At 41.5% G+C, this 9,775-nt stretch overlaps 1 pseudogene across 1 annotated transcript; it reads right to left on the reverse strand.

The window, feature by feature from the left end:
• Window positions 1-5,935: 5,935 nt before the first annotated feature.
• LOC308640192 (TNF receptor-associated factor 4-like) lies at window positions 5,936-7,563 on the reverse strand (annotated as a pseudogene). The gene is made up of 2 exons: window positions 6,791-7,563; window positions 5,936-6,562 (listed from the first exon to the last, which is right to left on the reverse strand). The product of its transcript is annotated as a TNF receptor-associated factor 4-like (transcript).
• Window positions 7,564-9,775: the final 2,212 nt, after the last annotated feature.

Here is a 9,775-nt window from a genome sequence, read left to right on the forward strand (position 1 = left end):
CCTCTCATCAATAGAAAAATATTTAGTAGCACAACCGCACCAAGAAAAATGAAAGATCCTAAAGGAAGCTGTTGAGGGATAAAAAGCAATCAAGTTATTTAGTCTTGAGGGAAAGTCAGGATTAGGGCTGCAATGTAGAAATCTGTGGAATTAGATTTTGCCCAAAAAAGATAATTTTGTTAGCACTTACAGGTGGGAGTTCATAAAAATGTAAGCTCTATGTAGTTTCAGTAGCAGGTCTGTGTGAATCTGAAAGTACAGGTTAGTAACTGGAGGCAAGATCAGATGTCCTCGTTGAGTGACAGGGGAAGGACCAATGGAAAGCCCCCAAAAATGTGGAAGGAGGGACTAGGAAGACTAATTGGCTAGCCTCACTTTCTGCTGTTACCTTGGAGATGGAAACAGTTGGTTGCCCATTGTCTGGGGAAGAGGCTTCCAGAGAGGGTTTCATTCCATTTGATTTGTTTGTATTTATCTGAGCAGTGTGCAGTGGCTTGCTTTGTCTTTACCACATGTGCTGGCAGTGTGTGCTCTCTTGTTCTTGTATTTTTTCTTGCAGCACATGGGCACTTTAAAAGTGAGTTTTAATGGCAAATTCCAGTGTAACTATCAGATCATAGGGCACATTGCATTTGGCATTCAGGCCAGGTTGTTTAATACTTAAAAGCAAGGCTTGTGGTGGGTCTACTTACAGACCCCATAGAAAAAGCAGCTAAAGGCTTTTGTCCACAGTGACTGACTTAAAGCCATTCTGATAGGGTAGGACAAGAATGTGGTAAAAAAGTTTAATATAAATTGTTAGAGCACCTTTATAAATCTGCAAAAATTTAACTAAAAAAATAAAAATAAATTCCCTCGCTAGAAGTAGAAAATCTTTCTTATCAAGTCTCACCATAAATAATAATAATAATAATAATAATAATAATAATAATAATAATAATAATTCCTTTTTTCCTCTTACACTCTTTAAGCACAGATTACTAGCATATAACACCCCAAAGTCTTTGTGTATTTTTTTTAAAAATATAAAGATTCACAAAAACAATCCAAAGAAGTCCATAAAAGCAAATTTTTTCATGGGAGAGGACTGAACTTAACAACATATCACATGAATAATCTTAATAATTCTTTATATTTATTTAGGGTCTCTAAAATTGAAATTTTTGTTACCTTTCTAAAGATAAAATATTCCCAGATATTAAAAAAAGTTGAACATCACAGATTTTTCTTCTAATTCACTTACTTTCTACAATTGTGTCCAAAATACTTTGAAACCTTAAGTGCACTTAACTTATGAAGAGATTCCAAACTCATTAAATTTCTAAAATATACCCTAGAGACCCAGTATGGGCCACCAATTGTCAGGTCTAAGGACTAAACACTCAAGGTGACTCTAGGTGAACTGGACTGCGTGAAATAACCACACAGAGAAAGATAAATACATTTTCTTTGCATCCTGTGCTGGCTTCTCTGATCTATGGGGGTCCATGGATAGAGAGAAAGGAGTATGTGCTTAATCCTTTTATTGGGAAGAAGCCGTTCAAATGAGGGAATGGATAGGGTTACAAAGGAATAGGTGAGTGTAGCTCAATGCCCTTGGTTATGACTATAGCTGAAGACCAGCCTTGCTATCAGAGCTGGGAGAATGCCCAAGTCAACAAGAATTGTATTGACTGGTCAGAGCCTTGTGCTTCAGTAATGGAAGGTGTGGTCATTCAGAGAATTTCTTCAGAGTAGAATGCTTGTTTCACATGTATGGGGCACTGGGTTCAATCCTCAGCACCACATAAACAAACAAAATAAAGGTAGTGCATCCATTTACAAATAAAAATATTTTAAAAATAATTTTCTTCTAGCTACCTGATAAGATTTGATGGGTATTCAGCAGGATAATTTGTGTAAGTAAAAGTGCTGGGACACATTAAATACAGTTTTGTCTGATGTTATAAACAGAGCTGTTGATGAAAAGAGTAATTGATGTTTGGCATTGGGGAAGCTCCACATTTTTTTCTCCATTTTTTAAATAACATAACCCTTCCACCTGTGGGAGATCAATTTCTGAACTTTAGTAGTAACTGAAACTATCAACCAGAATCAGGGCCTGTGAATCAATTCTGTCCCAATAGGTGGACACACCCATGGCTAGTTATGAGCTTGCACTATATTAGTTAGCCAAAGTTAACAGCAATAATGTTTCTTTTACAGAGACTAAAGTGAGAAGGAGAGAGTATTCTTGGACTGAAATCCAAGGTTCTCACATCACCTGCTCTTGGCTAAGCTACAATCTATAAAAGCTACAGAAATTACCTCCAAGAAGAGCAATGGCCTGTGTAGCTTATGTGATGTATTTGAGTACAACAAAGAGATCAAATCTGAAAATTCAAGCTTTACTTGAATGAGAGAAGTGAATTAATGGACTAAAATGGTAGAATAACTGAGGACCCACAGTTATTGAGGGAAATTAGAATCACCTCAGTGCAGAGAAACCTGGCTCCCTCACAGGCAGGGGGCCTCTTTAACCTGTCTTTCTGCCCAATTATTAAAATCCCATTGGTCATGAATTACTTCCTTTCTTCTTAATTTTCTTTCCTCTATCTGTTTTTTCTCCTACCTATCAACTCCTTTCGTTTCATTCTACAAGTAGTTGTTCCAATTCAGTCTCCATGTTTTCTTCTAACAACCAAAGCATTTAGAATTTAAATCTCACTGTGAGGTATATAAATTGATAATGGGTTTCTTACTTTTTTTAGGAGACACACATGATGTCATCAATTGGTTTGTTATGATTAGTACCCACATAAAATACCTGGGGTCACTTTCCTTAGAAAATGAGAAATGCAATCAAAATTTTTATCCAGATGGTGCTTGTTTATAACTGAGAATGAAAAAAAAAAATGTTTTCTGTTTTTCACTGCGGACTCCCTCTCTCTCTACAGTAAGACAGGTATTCTCAAACCAAGATTTCCAGTCTACTGAGATGTGCTAAATCTATTGGTCCTATATAACCCCATCCTGAAAGCCTCAGCTCCAAATCTGGATAGAGAGGAAACAGAGAAGGCTCCTGGGTAGGTGATAGAGGAAAGCATTTTCAAGTCTATTACTACATCTTATCCAGGACAAAGGTATTTATTCCCAACATGCTACAAAATTTATTTGAATTAAAACTTATTCCATGTTTTATAGAATTGCTTTTTTTATTACTATAATTTATAACATGAAAATATTATCTTATATAATTAAATTATCTTACAGAATTGTTTCATCAGAATGACTCACAGGTAATAAAAATTCAAATGGCCAGTATACCTAGACTTATATAATTATCTAGAACTTGAGATGTTTAGGGCTGAGGTTGTATCTCAGTGGCAGAGTGCTTGCCTAGCACCTGTGAGGTACTGGGTTTGATCCTCAGCACCATGTAAAAATAAATAAATAAAATAAAGGCATTCTTTCCATCAAAAAGATGTTCAAAGTACTTATTTATATTGAAATGGAGAATTCAATAACAAAACATATGAGGGCAGATTCAGAAAATATCCTTATTTTATAAACTGAATTGTACAGAAACTCTGTGTAGAAAAATTGTGTGGTCCATATGAAGTGTGTTGTGTATAGAAAAGAAAATGACATGCATGCAGTGCACCACTGAAGTTTCAATGCACTAGCAGCACATTGGACCATCAGATCAAGATAAAATCCAGCATGTAGAATGTTTTAGCAAATCAGGTGCTTCTATTGTTGTTTTATTATGAAGTGTTGATATTTGACCTCAGGCTTTATACATGCTGGGCAAGTATGCTACCAATGAGCTACACCCCCTTCTCCTGAAAAATATAGTTTTATTGAAATGCCATCATGCATTAAGCTACTATATATTGCAGATTTTAGGCTATGACTGCAGTGAACTTCTGGTCCACACAGCCTAAAATCTTATGATGTGGTCCTCTGAAGAAATATTTTAGAAAATCCATTGATGTAATTTTAATACCACCAAATATATTGATAGGTTTTTGGAACATGGATCTCTATGTGCAATCCCCAACAGCATTCTACTTAATTTTGGAGCAAATATTTCAGCATTTATCTGCTGGTAATAAAAATTTAAATCTAATTATGAGTAAAATTGAGGTAACCAGATAGAGTTCGAGTGTGGCAGGAAGCTTCTTTCTGCATCTTGGCAAGTTTTTAGAAATATTAGAATAAAATAAACTTAAGATGTGTTATCACACTCAGTGTTTTATTTTATTTTAATATTATGAGTTAATTTAATCATTTCAACAAAATCTAGAATTGAGCAGAATTCATTCCCATGAAGCTAAGCAATTTGCCAAATGCAAGTCCAAGTATATTGCCCGCATTTTACCTACATTTCCAGATATTTCTGGAGTTTTAAAAAAATCTTGGGCCTGGAGATGTAGCTCAGTAGATCATATAGGTAGTATGCACAAGGATATCCAGCACCAGGGGAAAAAGAGAAATTCAGCCCTGTCCTAGACCAGCTGAAAGAGTACTGATAATTCACTAATGTTCCTTGCTGGTAAAGTATGGGTCACTGCAGGTGGCCACTGAGGCCTATATGAAGGATAGACAAAAAAGTTGAAGTGTCTCTCTTTTTTTTTTTTTAGTTGTAGACCTTTGTTTTCTTTATGTTGCTGAGGATCGAACCCAGTGTGTCACACAAGTGCTCTACACCCACTGTCTTACACATGTGCTCTACCACTGAGCCACAACACTAGCTAGTCTTGTACATCTTGAAGAGCCCTCTATTCAGTCCCCATGTGTAGGCTTGCTTCAGTTAGGTTAACATTTGTTAAGCACTGAGAAAAGTGTCAGGAACATGTATTGTCTCATTAACTTCAATAAGGCCCACTTAAGACAGGTCCTTTAACTATGATGTAAAAGTTAATTTAACTTGACAGCTAGATGGAAAGTAATATTTTGCATTAAGTTCTTGGTAGTGTCTGTAACCAGAAAGTACTAAATAAATGGCAGTTGTCAGCAGGAGCCTGGCTTGATGATACAACTCAGAAGGCAGAGGATCACAGTTCAAGGCCAGCCTCAGCAACTGAGACCCCTCTGAATTAAAAAAAAAAAAAGGTTGGGGGTGTAGCTTATTCACGGAGTGTTCCTGGGTTCAATCCCCAAACCAGAGGCTTGGGGCTGGGTCTTGCTTATGACTTAGCATTCAATTTTTGGTGAGTAAAGAACTGGGGATTCCAGCCTTATTCTGCACCTTTCCCATTTAACCACCAGGAGGCAGCAACAGGTCTCTTCCAATGCCTGTTGTGGTTCCCCCTGGTGCCCACCAGATGGTGACACATCAGGGCAGCTGATCTTGGGGTCATAGTGGCAGCATTGCTTCTCTCAGTAGTCCTTTGCATTGTTAGCCCCAACCTCCCAGGGCCTTAACTAACTCGGAGGAGACAGGCCAGAACCAAGTTAATAAATACAGTTCAGAATTTATTAAAAATCAGAGCTCCCATTTTGTGCCTTCCTGATGCTAAGGAAATAAATAACCAGAAGGGACACAGCTGGGGAAAGAAAATCAATCTCAAGACAGATTTTTTAAACTACATCTCTCTTCCCAATCCCTCCCCCTATGACTCTTGGGACATAGCACATGAGCAGGTACCTCAGTCCAGGTAGAATTTGGCCAGCACCAAGGCATACCTGCCCTGCCCAGGAGGGGAGACAGGTCCTGGGATCACTTGTTTCCAGCCCTTGAATCCCATAGACCTACTTCCAGCAGGGGCCAGGGCTGAAGCATCAATTGGAGGCACCTGTGGGTGGTGGTGGTAGGGGGAGAACAGGGTAACAACCCAGGCGGCATAAGCAGCTGAAAGGGGTCCAGCCCCCTCTCCAGGTTCAACCAGTAGCCTGATAAGTCATATCCCATCCATACCCCCTTCTCCCCTTGAGCCTGCAACCTCTGCACTCAGCTGAGGATCTTCCTGGGCAGTTCAACAGAGGCACCAATGAAAACTGCATCACATTGCACACAGTTTCCCTTTTGGATATCCTGGTGGGAGATGAACTTGAGATATCCAAAGCCCAGAGAACTCTCACCCAAAGAGCTTCACCACATGCCTGGCTTTTGGAAAATTTTCCAGTTTGAGTCAGAGTGGAAAGTCTCAATGAAAGGCTATGGCTTCGCAAGCCCTGGGTTGCTCTGATCTAGCAAGGAGAAGGTGACATGATGGGCAAAATGCCACTCAAAGAGACTGTCAATGGTGCCTGGTAGTACACGAATGTACAGAGAGAGATATATGCCCTCACCACTTCTGTTGCCAATGAGGAGTGCAGACACCTGTAGTTTGTAACAATACTTATGTGTTTTGAAGGCTGGGCTGAAGCACTCAAGGTTGGGCTTGGCGTCTTGTAGCCTCTGCCCATAGCTGCCAATCTTCCAGATGAACACTCCATCACTGCCTACTGATAGTTCCTCCAGCTCTCCACGCAGCTCCTGCAGCTCCTACCACTGCTGGCTCACCAGGGCACACATCATAGCCAGAGGTGGCTTCACACTCTCCTCCACATGCCGTACCATTGCCAGCTTAGGGCACTGTTGGCAAAGCCCCAGACATTGAGGGAAGGGAGGACTGTTCCCAAAAGGGGAAGACACAGGGGTAGCAGGCATTCAAATCTGCATGAGGAAGACAGGGTGCTAGGAAGCACCTGCAGCTGGACAGCAGGGGGAAGGACCTCAAAGAACTAAACTGCCAGGAACCATAGCCTTCATTTAGGACTTCATGGGCTAAAGAGGGGTTGACAGGAAGAAGGGGCATCTGACCCTGTGCATGCAACCGGAGTCTTTGAACGGGTATAGCACCAAGGCAGTCCTACCGCTGTCCTTCAGATGATTTGGCACATCCTCCTGAGCCACAGTGCCCATGCCACACTGGTTAGGGCAGGGCACAGGCAACCTTGGGCACTGGTACTGGTGACTCTGTACCTATTAATTTCCTTTGTGCAATAGGTACAAGGCTGGGTGCACTTGGGGCACTCAGAAGTTGCCTGCTGGGCCAGTAGTCACCACATCATGCAGGCACCACGCTTGTTCTCACAGTACACACTCTCTTGGCGGCACATACCCTCATGGCTCTCAAAGGCTTCCCCACTGAAGTCAAAGACACAGAACTCGCACTTGAGGAGCTGCTTGGGGCAGTCGTGTTGCAAGTTTGCAGGCAGATCAAGGTGACTCAGCTTGGCAGGACAGCAATTGGGGCAGGGAACTACATTGAAGCTGCAGGTATTCAGGTGTCTCTGTAAATGATGAAGTGGCCCACTCCAGCAGCAGCCCTCCTCACTGTGGATGCAGCGGATGGGCAGGCCTAGCATCTGGACCTCCAGCTCTGGGTCTGGGTACATCTTGGCATAGTCCAGTGGAAGTTGGTCCTCAGGGCATTTGAAGACTCCTTCACTGAGGAACTCCTGCAGGCAGGTGTCACAGAAGCTGTGGCCCTAGGTAGAAACCTGCAGGGGCTCGCGCGTGGGTTTCCTGCACATAGGGCACAGCAGCCGGCGCTTGGGCTTCTCCAAGAACTTGTAGTGGAAGCTGCACATGACAGGAGAGTGGCGGGCACGGAAAAGCGGGGCTAGGCACGTGGCGGCCCCTGGCAGCATGGACTGGCAACCCTGCCCAAATCCACTAATTGTTTTAAATATGTTTTATATTTGAAATACTATATACTCTATAAATCTCTCTTAACTTAAAAATGATTGCATACTACATTAGTTTACTGATATAAAAACAGAATTCTTAAAGAATATTTGGACTATTTCTAATTCATAAGAAAATGCTAGACTGAATATTTTTTTACATATGCATATGTAGTATATCAGTATAAATCTTTTTTATATGAATATATACATGCAAAAGCAGGATATATACAAAAGATTCTTGCATGTTTTCTATATGAAATATGCACATTTGGGGCTGGGGTTGTGGTTCAGTGGCAGAGCACTTGCCTAGCATGTGTGAGGCACTGGGTTTTATTCTCAGTACCATACATCAATAAAGGACCATTATCAACTAAAAAAGTATTAAAAAGAATAAATATACATACATACATATATAACTGTCCTTAACATGAAAACTCCAAATGCAATAATGACAACCATCACAAATACTGGTCAGACATTCCTCCTCTAACAGAGAACACACCTTATAGCATAAATGGCTAATTGCAGGTCTGGAACAAAAAAATAAGTGATGTGCTTGAAACACCTTGTTTTGTGAGAAACTGAAAAGTACTCCAGGATAAATGGGAACACATCAAAAAGATGTATAATCAGCTTTAAATAGCAGCAGCTGTTTATATATAGGCATGTGAGTACCAAAATTATAAGCTTTATCTTCTTGCCCACTTATGGTTGGTTTTTCTATATTTGCTTTTGTAGAATCAAATTTAAAAAATTATAATTTGGCCACCGCATAGTAATAATTTGACACAAGGAGGAATCATCTATAAAATATTAATTCTAGTGGATGAAAATTTAAGGACCAAACCGATATTTATAAAGTCACAAAGTGTCACCACCCAAAATATTTATGAAATACAAAGGGTGTATAAATACTTGGTTTATCATGGACCAACCTGAAAACAATACTTAAAAATAAACATAAAATATTATTTTGTATTTTAAGGTAATTCTAATGCTCATAGCCTGAAGTCATAAGGCATAGCATAATTACCTCATATTTTTCTAATGTAATCTGAAGACAAAGTAGTTGGAATATATTTTTCATGAAAACAAAATTGTTGGATTCCAACATGGCGGCAGGCACGGAGAGATCAAGTCTCTGACCTCTTCAGCTGTGCAGGCCTAGGGAGTCGTAAACAACCTAAATCTGTTTGCTCAGGATCACTAGGCAATGCTGAGCTGACGTTGATCTGGGGCAAACAGTCTGGGCCTCTCAGAACACACTCTGAGCCCGGATCGGCTGAATTCAAGCTCCCGTTTGCCTGCTTCCCGCAGACAAACAGCTGTGACTCAGCACTAATCCATCCCGCTGAAACAACTGGTCAGCCCTTCTGATCCTATGGACGTAAATACCTACCAAGCCTTCATAGGTAGTGGCTACAGGTTTGAAACGGGGCTTGGGAGAGACAGTAAAGACCCACCCGTTGCATTGGTCGCCCAGCAAAGGGAAACGAACTGTCGCCATTTGCAAGAGACACCACCATGGCAAAGAACTGACATCATCAGACTGCGGCGGAGGAGATAACTTCATTGAAACCTGCGTCTACATGTGTGTAATTCCATAGCCTTCACTCTCCACACATCGGGGAAACCTTAAGGGCCCCTCCCAGCTCTCCCGTAAGGTCCCCTCCCAGCTCTCCCATGAGCGCGATAGCCAGACGGAGGGAATCAGAGGTGGTGCGGGACCTACGGTGCAGAACAACCGCTCCCACCAGTGCTGACAGCTGAGGTCTCTTGCACCAGCTACATGGGGCGTGGCTACCGGAGGACAACTAAAATTCGCGGAGGATTCTCAGCCCCTAGCTCTACAAACTTAGGGTCTGAGGGAATGGCAAACTGGAAGAGTGTGCCCAGTTGTTCATGAAAACAGGGCTCCCGGGAGCAGCAGACCTGGCGTGTAGCCAGTATTGTGGTGAGCGGCACCCGTGAGAGGGGCCTGGCTACAGGAAAAGTGGGAAGTGACTAGACACAAGAGGAGGCCATAGGCACTCAGGATTGGAGACTCACCCAGTCTGGGAGGAGCTGCTGCACAGGGATTGGTTCCCGCGTATTGACAGGAGAAACTTGGCCT

Source organism: Spermophilus citellus (genome assembly GCF_964194105.1).
Source record: "Spermophilus citellus genome assembly, contig: SCAFFOLD_36, whole genome shotgun sequence".
In the NCBI taxonomy this organism is placed as follows: domain Eukaryota; kingdom Metazoa; phylum Chordata; class Mammalia; order Rodentia; family Sciuridae; genus Spermophilus; species Spermophilus citellus.